Here is a 15000-nt window from a genome sequence, read left to right as displayed (position 1 = left end):
AAACAAAGGACAGTCACCAAACTGTTGGATTGAGGAGTTGCTTATTTTAGAGCTCACCTTTCCATTCACCACCTGCAAACTTTGGATTACACTTTCTGTGGATTGTATATACACTGGTGGTCACTCACATTGGACTTATCAACACACTGGGGTTCTTGGACTGTTTTTAGGGTATGGACAAATGAACTGTATTCTTTTAACAGAGTTTACCTGTTTTTAGGGTATGGACAAATGAACTGTATTCTTTTAACAGAGTTTACCTAGTTTTATCGTGTTGTTTTAAAGTCTTTTATGTGAACCTTGTAAATACACCAAATCTATTTAAACCAATTTTCTTTTATGTCTCATTCTTTTAACCACTAGTCATCTCTCACAGTTAAATCTGACCCCATTTTAGTCTTGTAACTCGGCTGATAAGGCCGATTGTTACACTTTTATGGGAGACCGCCTGGGAATACCAGGTGCTGTAAGCTTTTGCCTTTTCTTCACTATTTATATAATATGCTGGCTTTTACGGAGGCTGATCTTTAAATAGCCCACTTTTTGGAGCAGCCCTCGCTTATGGCCATACCGCGCTGAGAGCGCCCGATCTCGTCTGATCTCGGAAGCTAAGCAGCGTCGGGCCTGGTTAGTACTTGGATGGGAGACCGCCTGGGAATACCAGGTGCTGTAAGCTTTTGCCTTTTCTTCACTATTTATATAATATGCTGGCTTTTACGGAGGCTGATCTTTAAATAGCCCACTTTTTGGAGCAGCCCTCGCTTATGGCCATACCGCGCTGAGAGCGCCCGATCTCGTCTGATCTCGGAAGCTAAGCAGCGTCGGGCCTGGTTAGTACTTGGATGGGAGACCGCCTGGGAATACCAGGTGCTGTAAGCTTTTGCCTTTTCTTCACTATTTATATAATATGCTGGCTTTTAGAAAGACGTGTTTTACCGCTCTATTTATTACAATCATTTACATGTATTATAGAGTTTTAAGTGTTTTACATGTTTTTTAGGCCATTTTATTACTCTTAACATTTTAAGTGTATGTGTCTTTAATAAATGGATGGTTGGCCTGTCATGTGACTAGACACATGACAGGAAGCAGGAAGTACAACTGTATAAGAAAGCAGCATGACAAACAAAGGACAGTCACCAAACTGTTGGATTGAGGAGTTGCTAATTTTAGAGCTCACCTTTCCATTCACCACCTGCAAACTTTGGATTACACTTTCTGTGGATTGTATATACACTGGTGGACACTCACAGTGGACTTATCAACACACTGGGGTTCTTGGTCTGTTTTTAGGGTATGGACAAATGAACTGTATTCTTTTAACAGAGTTTACCTGTTTTTAGGGTATGGACAAATGAACTGTATTCTTTTAACAGAGTTTACCTAGTTTTATCGTGTTGTTTTAAAGTCTTTTATGTGAACCTTGTAAATACACCAAATCTATTTAAACCAATTTTCTTTTTTGTCTCATTCTTTTAACCACTAGTCATCTCTCACAGTTAAATCTGACCCCATTTTAGTCTTGTAACTCGGCTGATAAGGCCGATTGTTACACTTTTATGGGAGACCGCCTGGGAATACCAGGTGCTGTAAGCTTTTGCCTTTTCTTCACTATTTATATAATATGCTGGCTTTTACGGAGGCTGATCTTTAAATAGCCCACTTTTTGGAGCAGCCCTTGCTTATGGCCATACCGCGCTGAGAGCGCCCGATCTCGTCTGATCTCGGAAGCTAAGCAGCGTCGGGCCTGGTTAGTACTTGGATGGGAGACAGCCTGGGAATACCAGGTGCTGTAAACTTTTGCCTTTTCTTCACTATTTATATAATATGCTGGCTTTTAGAAAGACGTGTTTTACCGCTCTATTTATTACAATCATTTACATGTATTATAGAGTTTTAAGTGTTTTACATGTTTTTTAGGCCATTTTATTACTCTTAACATTTTAAGTGTATGTGTCTTTAATAAATGGATGGTTGGCCTGTCATGTGACTAGACACATGACAGGAAGCAGGAAGTACAACTGTATAAGAGAGCAGCATGACAAACAAAGGACAGTCACCAAACTGTTGGATTGAGGAGTTGCTTATTTTAGAGCTCACCTTTCCATTCACCACCTGCAAACTTTGGATTACACTTTCTGTGGATTGTATATACACTGGTGGTCACTCACATTGGACTTATCAACACACTGGGGTTCTTGGACTGTTTTTAGGGTATGGACAAATGAACTGTATTCTTTTAACAGAGTTTACCTGTTTTTAGGGTATGGACAAATGAACTGTATTCTTTTAACAGAGTTTACCTAGTTTTATCGTGTTGTTTTAAAGTCTTTTATGTGAACCTTGTAAATACACCAAATCTATTTAAACCAATTTTCTTTTATGTCTCATTCTTTTAACCACTAGTCATCTCTCACAGTTAAATCTGACCCCATTTTAGTCTTGTAACTCGGCTGATAAGGCCGATTGTTACACTTTTATGGGAGACCGCCTGGGAATACCAGGTGCTGTAAGCTTTTGCCTTTTCTTCACTATTTATATAATATGCTGGCTTTTACGGAGGCTGATCTTTAAATAGCCCACTTTTTGGAGCAGCCCTCGCTTATGGCCATACCGCGCTGAGAGCGCCCGATCTCGTCTGATCTCGGAAGCTAAGCAGCGTCGGGCCTGGTTAGTACTTGGATGGGAGACCGCCTGGGAATACCAGGTGCTGTAAGCTTTTGCCTTTTCTTCACTATTTATATAATATGCTGGCTTTTACGGAGGCTGATCTTTAAATAGCCCACTTTTTGGAGCAGCCCTCGCTTACGGCCATACCCCCACCTGAGGCGCTAGAGAGCAACAGGAAGTGGTTGGCAGCAGTTTGGAGAGGAAGGCTCTCCTCCATTTTGTTTATTTTTCTTTTGTTTGTATTTTTTTACTTCAAATTAGTTTTTTGTGTTTTTTTTGTTGTTTTTAAACCACCCAACAGCAGCATCTCTGCTGGCTGGAGGGTGGTTAACCTTTTTTTGCTTTTTTTCTTTAAAATGGACGGATTAATGGATAATGACACAGGACCGGCTGGAGGAACACGAATGGTAAATGACACTGGACTGGGCGGAGAGATATGCATGGCAAACAACACTGGACTGGACTATCAACAACGAGCAAGATACAGGAAAAAACAAGATGCAAGAGACAACCCAAGTGGAAAGAAATATTTGAAGGAGGCAACAGTGATTGTGAATGTGGAACATGTAAATGAGGTGAGAGCTGTGGATATTATTAAAGCAGTGACGGACAAGTGTGGAAATGGAAAAATTCTAGCGTTAAGGCCAAGACAAGGAAAAGAGTTTGAATTAACAATGGAAAAGGAGGAATCGTGTGAGGATTTAATCGATGGACTGACAATTAAAGGGGTGAACTGTGAAATAAAAAAACTGCAAAATAGAGAATACGTTGTTTCCTTCATGCACCTGCCCGTCTACCTGGATGACACTGAAATTATTGGAAAATTGGAGGGATGGGGAGTTAAACCCCTTTCAAAAATTAAAAGAAGATGCTACCCGGGCACTGAAATCGAGGATGGAACAAGGTTCCTAAAAGTAAGGTTCCCCAAAGAAGTAGCATCATTGCCTTACAGCACGAGGCTGGAAACGGTAGAAGGGTTGCAGTATTTTAGGGTGATGCACAGCCACCAGGTGAAGACCTGTAGACTGTGCATGAGCCCAGACCACCTGCTAAAAGAGTGCCCTGAGTTTACATGCTACAAGTGTGATGAAAGGGGACATTTTGCAAGAGACTGTAACGCAGTCAGGTGCCCGGAGTGTCAGCAAATTTTAAATAAGTGTGAGTGTTGGATGGAGGAAGAGGAAGGAGGCACGGAAAGTCAGGTGGACGGACAGGTGCGTGAAGGAAACAACGAGGAGGAAGGAGAAACTGGTGAAACACAAGAGGAAGGATTACAACAAAAAGAAACAGAAGGAGCAACAGGCAACCGAGAGGAAGGAGAAGAAGAAAAAGGGAACGATGAACTTAAGGAACATACAACACAACAAGACACCCACTGGACAGAAATGGAAACATTGGACACTTCTAAAAGTTTTCTGGACGACGTAGAGAGAGATGGACAAAGAATGGGAAATCAAAACAAAGAAACAGACAATGCAGAGCAAGCAAAGATGGACAACATGGGAAAAGACAGAGAGGGGAGAGGACTAATTAGAAGGAGAGCCTTAAAGGTAAAACCAAATGTGGGAAATGCAAGAAAAAAAATCATGACAAGTGTAAACAGATATGAAGTGTTAAGTGGGCTGGAGGGAGAAGATGGAGTATAATGTTTTCTAGGTATTTGTTTTTATTTCTTTTAATGGTTTTAAGTTGTGTTACTTTTAATGCAAGGGGATTGATGGACATGGGAAAATTTGAAAGACTGAAAGAAAAATGCAAAGGAGAAGATGTTATCGCTTTGCAAGAAACAAACTGGAAAGAGAGTGTGATGATGGACTATAAAAAGAAATGGGAAGGAGATATATTATATAACAATGGGGATGGAAGGCTTGGAAGAGGTGTAGCGTTTTTAATGAGGAAAGATGTGTTTAATGCAAGCAAAGTAGTGTATAAAGATAAGATAGGGAAATGTATGGTAGTAGAAGTAAATTATGAAGGACGTGGAATTATTTTAGTGAATGTACATGCACCAACAGAGGCGAAAGAAAAGAAAGTTTTTTTTAATGTTTTAAGGAGCATTATAAAGAAATATAAAGAAACAATTATGATGGGGGATTTTAATACTGTTTTTAGCAAACAGGATATGGCGGAGGGAATGGTTTTTAAATCGGACACAGGGAGAAAAGAATTAAACGAATTGATGAGAGAAAATAATTTAATAGATGTGTGGAGAGAAAGGAACGAAAAGAAAAAAGAATTCTCAAGAAGACAAATAGTGGGGAGTTTTGTATGCCAAACTAGAATTGACTTTGTTTTATGCACGAGAAATGTGGAGAATTTTATTGAAAAGATTAAATATGAAGAAACCAGTTTTAGCGATCACAAGTTTTTATCCTTTAGTTTGGACTGGAGGAAAATGCAAAGAGGGCCGGGAGTATGGATTTTAAATACACAGATTTTAAAGAATGAAGATTATGTTTCAAAGGTTAAAGAAATTATAGAAAAAGAAAAGGAAAATGGAATGTTTGAAGAGGATAGGAGATTATGGTGGGAGAACGTGAAGTTTTTAATCAAAAAATTTTCGATCAAATATTGTAGTTTAAAACAGAAATGCAAAAGATACGAAGAAAATAAAATGAAAGAAAGTTTAGAAATGGAATTGAATAAAGAAAATAAAGACATACAAAAGATAAAGGAAATAGAGGGAAAACTGAAAGAAATAGAAGAAAAACAATATGAGGGGGCAAGGCTAAGAAGCAAAGCAAAATATGTGGTGGAAGGAGAAAAATGTACAAAGTTCTTTTTTGACTTGGAAAAAAAGAGAGGAAAAGCTGAAACGATAAAAGAAATAAGAGGGAAAAATGGAGAACTTGTAGAAGAGAATAAAAAGATATTGGAGGAAATAAGGAATTTTTATGAGGATCTGTTTAGTGCAAGGGGGGTGGAAGAGGAGAAAAAAAAGGAACTGTTGAGTCAGATAAAAGCAAAAGTAAGTGAGGAAGATAAAAAAGAATGTGACCAAGAAATTAGAGAAGAGGAGATTGAAATAGCAATAAATCAACTGAATAAAAAGAAAAGTCCAGGAATAGATGGTTTGGGAACTGAATTTTATGTCTGTTTTAAAGAGGTTTTAATAAAGATTTTAAATGAGGTTTTTAAAGAAATTTTTGAAAAGGAAGAAATTAATGAAAGAACAAGGATGGGGTTAATGAAACTGATATATAAAAGGAAAGGAGAAAAAGTAGATTTAAAAAACTACAGACCAATCACAATGTTGAATACGGATCTTAAAATTTTAGCGAAGGTTTTAGCAAACAGACTAAAAGAAGTAATGCCAAGTATAATTCAAACAAATCAAGCATATGGGGTAAAAGGGAGAGATATAGCGGATATAACGATAAGTATAAGAGATGCCATATGGTATATGAAAGAAAAAAATGAAGATGGATATATTCTTAGTTTAGATTTTGAAAAAGCGTTTGATAGGGTTGAGCACGGGTATTTATTTGAGGTTTTAAGAAGATTTGGTTTTGGGGAGAATTTTATTAAATGGATTGGAATTTTATATAAGGGTGCACTAACTAGGATTAAATGTAATGGTTTTTTAACGGATTGTTTTAAAATAACACGATCAATTAGACAAGGTTGTCCGCTTTCAGCGTTATTGTATTCACTTGTATCTGAACCTTTGGGACTTGCTATAAGACAAAATGAAAGAATAAGAGGGATAGAAATTGAGGGAAATAAGGCTGAGGGGAAAATTTTTCAATATGCTGATGATACAACGATAATTGTAAAGGGAAAGGGAAGTGTTAAAGAAGTTATGAAGGTTGTAAAAGAATACTGCGGTGGTTCTGGAAGTAAAATAAATGAGGACAAAACGATATATATGAGATTTGGCAAAGCTATGGTTTTAACGGATTGTTTTAATTTTAAGGAAGTGGAAGAAATGAGGATTTTAGGAGTTTTAATGGGGAGGAATGAGAGGAAAGTAAGAGATGAAATGTGGGAGCAACTAATAGCAGATATAGAGAGAAGGTTACATTTTTGGAGATTGAGAACACTAAATTTGAAGGGGAAGGTTTTAATATTGAATGTTTTAATGGTTTCTAAACTTTGGTATGTTTTATATGTTTCTGAAATGCCTTTATGGACAGAACAGAGGTTGAAGAAATGCTTTCTTGACTTTTTATGGGAGGGGAAACCAGCAAGGATTGCATATAACACGATTTTAGGGGCGGTAGAGAAGGGAGGTTTGGGGCTAATGGATGTGGAACAGCGAAAAAATGCTCTGAGAGTGAAAATTGTTAAGAAATACCTGCAACAAAACAACAAAACTGAGTGGAAAAAAACAATGAAATACTTTTTAAACAAATGTGGGGATTTTAATATGGGGGATGGAATTCTGTGGATGAAAACGAAAATGTGGATGACGGAAGGATTACCTGGGTTTTACAGAGAAATTTTTAGTGCCTGGGGAAAATTTTTAACAAAAATTGAATGGGATCCGCATGGAAGAGAGAGCATTTTAAATCAACCTCTGTTCTTAAATAACAAAATTTTGAAACAAGGGAAAGAAATGTTTTTTAAAAAATGGATGGAAGTGGGGATAACGAGAGTGAGAGATGTTTTGTATGAGTTTAAAGAGGGGTTTTTACCGACGCAATATATTGTGGACACAATGGAAATGGCAAAAGAAGAATATAGTAAACAAGAAATAACAAACAAATACGAAGCCATCAAGAACGCAATACCAAAAGAGTGGATTAAGAGAATACATTGCATGGAGGAAGAGCCAAAGGAGAAATTTATTTATGTGAAACTGGGGGGAAAACTGTGTGATTTTAAAGAATGTACTGTAAAAACTTTTTATTGTGTGTTTAGAGATGATGTTTTTAAAGAGCCGATTGTTAATAAGTACTGGGTGGAAAAATTCAAAGATTTAAAAAAAGAGTGTATATGGAGAAATTTAAGGGGACGATGTGTGGAAACAAAATTGGAATGTTTGGAGTATTTTATAAGACATAAAGTGGTTTTTACTGATTTTATTTTAAACAAAATTGGTCTAGAACAAAATGCTATGTGTAAAGTGTGTCAAGAAAAGGAAGAGGGGTTTTTACATATGTTTTTATATTGTAAAGAATTGGAGGGGTTCTTAAGGAAATGTAAATGTGTTATTGAAGCTTTAACTGTGGAGTGGGATGAAAACATAATGGAATGGAACAGAGTGGTGATGTTTGGCTGGGAAAAGAAGTGCCAAAACAAAAAGTTTATAAATCTGTGGGTAATGTTAATGAAAAGTGCAATATGGGAGAGAAGAACTGTAGCTAAAAAAGAAAAAATTGTTTTGGATGTTTGGACTGTTTTTAAAAGAAAAACTGAAATATATATAGAAAGACTGTATGTGTATTTTAAAAGTGAAAATATGTTGGATGCATTTTATGTTTTTTTTACATCAAATGTTTATCGTGTCTTAAAAGATTTTATGTTGAAGCTTCCTGAGAACGAAGGATTTTTGTAAGTTGTGTATACAAATCTGTGGTGTGTAATGTAGACACTGTGTAAGACAAACTGTATTTTTTTATGTATTTTTTTATCACAAAAAAAAAAAAAAAAGAGCGCCCGATCTCGTCTGATCTCGGAAGCTAAGCAGCGTCGGGCCTGGTTAGTACTTGGATGGGAGACCGCCTGGGAATACCAGGTGCTGTAAGCTTTTGCCTTTTCTTCACTATTTATATAATATGCTGGCTTTTACGGAGGCTGATCTTTAAATAGCCCACTTTTTGGAGCAGCCCTCGCTTATGGCCATACCGCGCTGAGAGCGCCCGATCTCGTCTGATCTCGGAAGCTAAGCAGCGTCGGCCCTGGTTAGTACTTGGTTGGGAGACCGCCTGGGAATACCAGGTGCTGTAAGCTTTTGCCTTTTCTTCACTATTTATATAATATGCTGGCTTTTAGAAAGACGTGTTTTACCGCTCTATTTATTACAATCATTTACATGTATTATAGAGTTTTAAGTGTTTTACATGTTTTTTAGGCCATTTTATTACTCTTAACATTTTAAGTGTATGTGTCTTTAATAAATGGATGGTTGGCCTGTCATGTGACTAGACACATGACAGGAAGCAGGAAGTACAACTGTATAAGAGAGCAGCATGACAAACAAAGGACAGTCACCAAACTGTTGGATTGAGGAGTTGCTAATTTTAGAGCTCACCTTTCCATTCACCACCTGCAAACTTTGGATAACACTTTCTGTGGATTGTATATACACTGGTGGACACTCACATTGGACTTATCAACACACTGGGGTTCTTGGACTGTTTTTAGGGTATGGACAAATGAACTGTATTCTTTTAACAGAGTTTACCTGTTTTTAGGGTATGGACAAATGAACTGTATTCTTTTAACAGAGTTTACCTAGTTTTATCGTGTTGTTTTAAAGTCTTTTATGTGAACCTTGTAAATACACCAAATCTATTTAAACCAATTTTCTTTTCTGTCTCATTCTTTTAACCACTAGTCATCTCTCACAGTTAAATCTGACCCCATTTTAGTCTTGTAACTCGGCTGATAAGGCCGATTGTTACACTTTTATGGGAGACCGCCTGGGAATACCAGGTGCTGTAAGCTTTTGCCTTTTCTTCACTATTTATATAATATGCTGGCTTTTATGGAGGCTGATCTTTAAATAGCCCACTTTTTGGAGCAGCCCTCGCTTATGGCCATACCGCGCTGATGGGCGCCCGATCTCGTCTGATCTCGGAAGCTAAGCAGCGTCGGGCCTGGTTAGTACTTGGATGGGAGACAGCCTGGGAATACCAGGTGCTGTAAGCTTTTGCCTTTTCTTCACTATTTATATAATATGCTGGCTTTTACGGAGGCTGATCTTTAAATAGCCCACTTTTTGGAGCAGCCCTCGCTTATGGCCATACCGCGCTGAGAGCGCCCGATCTCGTCTGAACTCGGAAGCTAAGCAGCGTCGGGCCTGGTTAGTACTTGGATGGGAGACCGCCTGGGAATACCAGGTGCTGTAAGCTTTTGCCTTTTCTTCACTATTTATATAATATGCTGGCTTTTAGAAAGACGTGTTTTACCGCTCTATTTATTACAATCATTTACATGTATTATAGAGTTTTAAGTGTTTTACATGTTTTTTAGGCCATTTTATTACTCTTAACATTTTAAGTGTATGTGTCTTTAATAAATGGATGGTTGGCCTGTCATGTGACTAGACACATGACAGGAAGCAGGAAGTACAACTGTATAAGAGAGCAGCATGACAAACAAAGGACAGTCACCAAACTGTTGGATTGAGGAGTTGCTAATTTTAGAGCTCACCTTTCCATTCACCACCTGCAAACTTTGGATTACACTTTCTGTGGATTGTATATACACTGGTGGACACTCACATTGGACTTATCAACACACTGGGGTTCTTGGACTGTTTTTAGGGTATGGACAAATGAACTGTATTCTTTTAACAGAGTTTACCTGTTTTTAGGGTATGGACAAATGAACTGTATTCTTTTAACAGAGTTTACCTAGTTTTATCGTGTTGTTTTAAAGTCTTTTATGTGAACCTTGTAAATACACCAAATCTATTTAAACCAATTTTCTTTTTTGTCTCATTCTTTTAACCACTAGTCATCTCTCACAGTTAAATTTGACCCCATTTTAGTCTTGTAACTCGGCTGATAAGGCCGATTGTTACACTTTTATGGGAGACCGCCTGGGAATACCAGGTGCTGTAAGCTTTTGCCTTTTCTTCACTATTTATATAATATGCTGGCTTTTACGGAGGCTGATCTTTAAATAGCCCACTTTTTGGAGCAGCCCTCGCTTATGGCCATACCCCCACCTGAGGCGCTAGAGAGCAAACAGGAAGTGAGTTGGCAGTTTGTAGTGTGCAGTAGGTGAGATAGGCTCACCATTTTTCTGGGTGTTTTTTCACATTTATTTTGTTTGTTTTTTAGTTAGAAAAAGTTTTTTTTTGAGGAAGGTTTTTTTTAACCCCAAACAGGTCTTTCTGTTTGGGGTTTGAGACAACCAAAATATGGATTTAATGGACAAAGAACACGGACTGGTAAAACAACATGAGATGGGAAATGCGGAACCAGGATTTGTTGCAGACATAACTGAAAGGAATATAAATGAAAGACATGGAGAAAACAATAATGAAACGTGGGCGACGGTGGTTTCAAGGAGGAAACAAGAAAGAAAAACAACTGGACAAGAACGGAAAGGAGATCTACAATCAACTGAAGGTATTGGAATTGAGAAAGAAGTTGGAGAAAAAAGAAATGTTTTATCTCAACGACAACAAATGATACAGAAATTAAGCAAACAAACAAGGTATCAGAGGGAATACAAGAAAGAAGCAACATTAACAATGACTGTTAAAGATATAGAAAATATAACAATAATTATGATAATTAAAGCAGTTGAAGAGAAAGTTGGAATGGGAAAATTGATCGGACTGAGAAGAAAAAATAATTATGATTTTGAAATGACTATGGAAAGTGAGATGGACTGTGATTTGCTGTTGAATGGAATAATGATAAACGGACAAGAATGTGAGATAAGGAAATTGTGTGCAACAGAAAGAATGGTGTCTTTCTTGAGTCTGCCCAGCTATATAGAAGATGAGGAAATCAGTCAAAAACTAATCAATTGGGGTGTAACTCCCATTCTACCACTAAGAAGAAGATATCATCCCGGGACAACGGTGGCAGACGGAACACGATTTTTGAGGGTAAAGTTTCCACAAGAGGTGACGTCTTTACCATACAACACAAGCTTCAGGACTGAAGAAGGAGTGCAGTACTTCAGAGTGATTCACGATAATCAAGTGAAGACATGCAGGATCTGTGTAAGTCCGGAGCATGAAAAAAAGGACTGCCCACAATTCACATGCAGAAATTGTCTTGAGCAGGGGCATTATGCGCGAGACTGTAAAGTCCCGCGGTGCCAAGGCTGCCAAAAGACAATGTTAAGATGCAGATGCGAGATAGAAGACGAGGAAAATGAAGATCCAGGAATGGAAATACAAGAGGTAATGGGAGTTACAACAATTGAGAGGTTAAATGACTCACAAAGGCAGACGCAAGGAGAGGACGAGAAACAAGATGACGAGGAAGAGGAGAACAACAACATAGATGAGAATAAAGAAAAGAAGGAAGATGAAGAACAAGGAATGGAGATGGGAGGAGGAGCGAACAAAGAGGATATAAATTTGATTAAAGAAGGATTTTCTAAGGAACAGGACGATGTGGACACTAATGAACTGGACTACGAAAAAGGACAAGAAAAAGAAAAAGCTGAGGATAAGGGAATAAAGACACTGACTGAGGTAAGAGGAGCAGACAATGGGGGGGAAATTCGTGGAATGGAAAACAAAGGAAAAGAAAGACTGAATAGATGTGTAAAAACAAGAAAAGATGGCTTAGACATTCAACAGGTTCTTAAAAGGCAGAAGATAAGAAGAGAAGAGCAAAAGGAAAGACTGGAGAGGAGGAAAGCTGAAATGGGTGAAGTAAAAAATACTTTTTTGAAAGACAATGAAACGGATTGAATGGTGGGTTTTGGTTTTTCCAATCTTTTCTTTAATGAGCTCTATATCAATTGTATCGCTGAATGCTAGAGGATTATCCAAATGTCAAAAGTTTGAAAGATTAATGTGTCTGACCAAAAAATGTGATGTGCTATGTTTATAAGAAACGAAATGGGAAGATAAAATAAGTGATGAAATTAGAAAATTATGGAACGGAGAAATATATAGTAACTGTGATATGGAAAGGAAGAGAGGGGTAGCTATTTTAATAAGAAAAGGAGTATTTGAAGAAGTAAATATAGATTATAAAGACACAAAGGGAAGAATAATAATTGTTAAATTTGTGTGTAATGGAAAAGAAATGAAAGTGTGTAATATACATGCACCAAATGATGAAAGAGATAAATTTAATTTTTACAGGGATATGAATGAGTTAATAGAAAAACATGACAACATTATGGTGTTAGGTGATTTTAACACTGTAATACAGAGAATTGATGTAGATGATTCAATGGGATTTAGAAGAGATAGAGGGAGGAATGAACTACATAACATAATGGAGAAATATAATATGGTGGATGTGTGGAGAGAGAGGAATGGTATGAAAAGAGAATATTCAAGAAGACAAATTGTTGACAGAGTTCTAAAGCAAAGTAGAATAGACTTATTTTTATGTAATAAAAAGGAAGCATATTATGTCACTAAGGCGTCTTACAAAAATTATAGTGAGAGTGATCATGATTTTTTATGGATATTGATGAATTTTAATGAGGCTGATAAAGGACCAGGGGTGTGGATATTAAATGCAGAACTTCTAAAAAATGAAATATACAGAATGGAAATAGAAAGTATAATAATTAATAGTGTAAATGAGGAAATGTATGAAATGGAAAAAGGGTTTTGGTGGGACATTCTAAAAAAAAGAATAAAAAAATTCTCAATGGAATATTCAAAAAAATGGCAAAAAGTCAAAAAGATGAAAGAAAATAAGATCAAAAAAGAGTGGGATGAAGAAATGAGGAAAGTAAATGAGCATGATGAAAATATTGATAAGATAATAGAATTACAGGAAGAATTAAAGAAAATAGAAGAAGAGAAGTGTAAAGGAGCAATAATAAGAAGTAGGGCGAAAGACATTGTAGAAGGAGAAAGAAGTACAAAATATTTTTATGAATTAGAAAAAACAAGACAGAGAGCAGATATAATAAAAAGTATTAAAACAGAAGATGCAAGGATTGTAGAAGATAAAACAGGAATTTTGGAAGAAGTCAGAGAATTCTATAAGCATTTATTTACCAAAAATGAGATAGTTTTAGAAGATGAGGAATTTGTATTAAGTAAAATACAGGTTAAAGTTAATGAGGGAGACAAAGAAATGTGTGAGAGTGAGATTACGGAATTAGAAATAGGAATTGCAATTGATCAACTGAAAAATGGTAAAAGTCCAGGAATAGATGGATTAACAGCTGAATTTTATAAGGTTTTTAAAGATGTGTTATGTCCAATTTTAAATGAAATATTTATAGATAATTTTAAAAAAGGGAATTTAACGAATAGTATGAAGAAAGGTATGGTGAAAATAATTTACAAGAAAAAAGGTGATAAGAGAGACCTGAAAAACTACAGACCACTAAGCATGTTGAATACAGATTATAAAATATTAGCCAAAATTTTAGCCAATCGATTGAAAATAGTAGTACCAAATATAATTACTACAAATCAAGCATATGCTGTTCTAAAAAGAGATATTACTGATGTCATTAACAATATAAGAGATATGATATGGTACATGAAGGAGGAGAAAGAAACAGGATATATAATAAGTGTGGATTTAGAAAAGGCTTTTGATAGAGTTGAACACAAATACTTGATACATGTGATGGAGAGATTTGGTTTTGGGGAGAATTTTTTAAAATGGATAAAATGTTTATATACAGATATAAGTAGTTGTGTAAAAGTGAATGGTTTTTTAACTAAAGATTTTAAAATAACGAGATCAATCAGACAAGGTTGTCCTATGTCAGCATTATTATACACTTTAGTATCTGAAGCTTTAGGACTGGCAGTAGACCAGGAAAAGAACATAAAAGGAATACGCATAAAAGGAGAAGAATCAGAACAAAAAATATTTCAATATGCAGATGACACGACATTGTTTGTAAAAGATATTAAAAGTATGGATAAAGCAATGGAAGTTTTAGAAAGATATTGTAAAGGAACAGGGGCAAAAGTTAATAAAGAAAAAACTACATACATGAAAATTGGATTACCGAATGATCTGCTGAATAAAATGCAATTTAAGGAAGAAAAGAAGAGTATGAAAATTTTAGGTATAAGGGTTGGAGAAAATGAAAATGAAATAAGAGAAGTGGTATGGGAGGAGGTTTTAAAAGGAATGGAGAAGAGATTAAATTTCTGGAAATTAAGAGGATTATTTTTAAAAGGGAAGGTTTTAGTTATTAATTCTTTGTTTTTATCAAAAATGTGGTATGTATTGGGTTCTGTGAGTTTGCCTATATGGGTGTATAAAAAATCAAATCTATTGTTTTAAACTTTTTATGGGAGGGGAAACCATCGAAAATTGCTTATGACACTCTAATTGGAAAGGTGGAGGAAGGAGGGTTGGGACTAATAGATCCATTAATAAGAATGAAAAGTATAAGAATAAAAACTGTTAATAAATACTGGAAACATGGGAAATATGCGTGGAAGGGTGTAATGAACTATTTTTTAAATAAATGTGGAAAAATGGGAGATGATGTTTTATGGATGAAGCTAAAAGAAAACATGATGAACGG

General features: G+C 36.2%; 7 non-coding genes across 7 annotated transcripts; all 7 read left to right on the top strand.

The window, feature by feature from the left end:
• Positions 1–557: 557 nt before the first annotated feature.
• LOC141314915 (5S ribosomal RNA) lies at positions 558–676 on the top strand. Its single transcript, XR_012350459.1, has one exon. It is a non-coding gene; the product is annotated as a 5S ribosomal RNA (ribosomal RNA).
• An 84-nt stretch (positions 677–760) lies between these two features.
• On the top strand, positions 761–879 carry LOC141314914 (5S ribosomal RNA). The gene has a single exon (XR_012350458.1). It is a non-coding gene; the product is annotated as a 5S ribosomal RNA (ribosomal RNA).
• Positions 880–1680: 801 nt separating this feature from the next.
• Positions 1681–1799, top strand: LOC141315199 (5S ribosomal RNA). Its single transcript, XR_012350742.1, has one exon. It is a non-coding gene; the product is annotated as a 5S ribosomal RNA (ribosomal RNA).
• An 801-nt stretch (positions 1800–2600) lies between these two features.
• LOC141314912 (5S ribosomal RNA) lies at positions 2601–2719 on the top strand. The gene has a single exon (XR_012350456.1). It is a non-coding gene; the product is annotated as a 5S ribosomal RNA (ribosomal RNA).
• A 5727-nt stretch (positions 2720–8446) lies between these two features.
• Positions 8447–8565, top strand: LOC141315157 (5S ribosomal RNA). Its single transcript, XR_012350700.1, has one exon. It is a non-coding gene; the product is annotated as a 5S ribosomal RNA (ribosomal RNA).
• An 801-nt stretch (positions 8566–9366) lies between these two features.
• On the top strand, positions 9367–9486 carry LOC141315225 (5S ribosomal RNA). The gene has a single exon (XR_012350768.1). It is a non-coding gene; the product is annotated as a 5S ribosomal RNA (ribosomal RNA).
• An 84-nt stretch (positions 9487–9570) lies between these two features.
• Positions 9571–9689, top strand: LOC141314742 (5S ribosomal RNA). Its single transcript, XR_012350286.1, has one exon. It is a non-coding gene; the product is annotated as a 5S ribosomal RNA (ribosomal RNA).
• Positions 9690–15000: the final 5311 nt, after the last annotated feature.

This window comes from Garra rufa, unplaced genomic scaffold (assembly GCF_049309525.1).
Source record: "Garra rufa unplaced genomic scaffold, GarRuf1.0 hap1_unplaced_013, whole genome shotgun sequence".
Lineage (NCBI taxonomy): Eukaryota > Metazoa > Chordata > Actinopteri > Cypriniformes > Cyprinidae > Garra > Garra rufa.
This window is presented reverse-complemented; position numbering and strand designations above follow the sequence as displayed.